Source organism: Alexandromys fortis, unplaced genomic scaffold (assembly GCF_014885135.2).
Source record: "Alexandromys fortis isolate MF-2015 unplaced genomic scaffold, M_Fortis_MF-2015_v1.1 scaffold_149, whole genome shotgun sequence".
NCBI classification, from domain to species: domain Eukaryota; kingdom Metazoa; phylum Chordata; class Mammalia; order Rodentia; family Cricetidae; genus Alexandromys; species Alexandromys fortis.
The window spans coordinates 3,705,076-3,706,333 of NW_026068025.1; the positions used below are offsets into that span (position 1 = coordinate 3,705,076).

General features: G+C 59.2%; 1 protein-coding gene across 1 annotated transcript in view; it reads left to right on the forward strand.

Annotated features, from left to right (window-relative positions):
* Positions 1-245: 245 nt before the first annotated feature.
* The window catches only part of Trpv2 (transient receptor potential cation channel subfamily V member 2), a 22,089-nt gene continuing 21,076 nt past the window's right edge, over positions 246-1,258 (forward strand). Inside the window, exon 1 of the mRNA XM_050163770.1 lies at positions 246-683. The gene's annotated coding sequence lies outside the window, so the exon portion shown is untranslated. The remainder of the gene's footprint in view (positions 684-1,258) is intronic.

Consider the following 1,258-nt stretch of genomic DNA (forward strand, 5'->3'; position numbering starts at 1 on the left):
GTGCCCTTATAACTGGAGCCTTGAAGATCCCTGGGGTCAGGACGCTGAGGAAACTCTCCCTAGATGGAAATATGGCTGGATGGGTGGGGCTGCATTCTTTGGGACAAAAGTTAGACTGAACCTCTTCTCTCCCTGGGGCTATCTTCCTCCTTTATGGGTCAGCCAGTTACGAACCTCATGACTTCTGGGGGGCACATGATGGTAAGAACCGGGAGGGTGGGGGTCAGTGTCTTGAGGCACGAATCCCACACCCATACCAGCTCCCACCCAAGCCAAGGTCCCAGCACCCTAGGACTGCCTCTGATAGCCCCAGGGGGCTTCTTTGGCCATGAGTCGGGGTGGAAGTGCACCGGTGAAGGGGCAGGGCGTGTCTCCCCAGCGCAGGGTGTGGCCAGTGGTCCAGATGATAAGCCTGATGGCCAGTCACTGGTCCTTGACCGGTCGGCGCTAAATCCGCACTGTCCACTGTGCGCGACGAACAGGTTGAGGGTGGACAACACAGAGAGAGCTCGGAGCCGGCTGCGGAGGTTCCCACAACCCATAGCTGTCAGCGCCGGGCCGCGCCCCTCCCGGCTACACTTCCTCTCTCAGTCCCCGCTGTCGCTGCTGGGGAGCCCCGCTAGGCTCGGCGATTCTAGTGGCCTGCAGTCTGCTGCCTCCACGCCTCAGCTTCAGCCTGCGTGGTAAGTCGATTGGCAATTTCGGAATATCCTAGGGGCTGCGTCTGGACGTCTGACGGTGATCGGGTGGCTCTCCGTGCATCTCCATGCTTGAGGAAGGGTCTGCGTGGGATCTGGCTCCCTGGAGCCCCCAGGCCTCCTCCTCTGCTGCCAAAATGGGGATCCCAGGAGGTAGAGTAGAAGCCAGAGAGACAGTTGTTGCTGCTGGGGGAAGGGGGAGAGAAAATGGTGTCAGAGGCGCAGGCGCCAGGATTTGCTTGAGGACAGAAGCTAGGCTGCAGGAACCCGTGCCGTAACGTGGGCAGAAAGGTGGAGGTAACCATCAGGTCCCCTGGCTGTTATGGAAAATGCCCCACCCAATTCTTTGAGGGCACTGGGATCCTGTAACAATTTGGGCCCAGGCCACACTGCCACTTCATCTCAGCCCTGTTCTTTTCGGTACCTTTCTTTCACCTACCTGCTCCCTACTCCCTTCTCCCACCCCTGACCCGGCTCTGATTCTCTTCTTCCTTCCGTTTCTGCCCTCTGGGGAAGACAGAAGCTCCCCAGCTCTAACTAGAGCCCAGCCGTCTCACGTG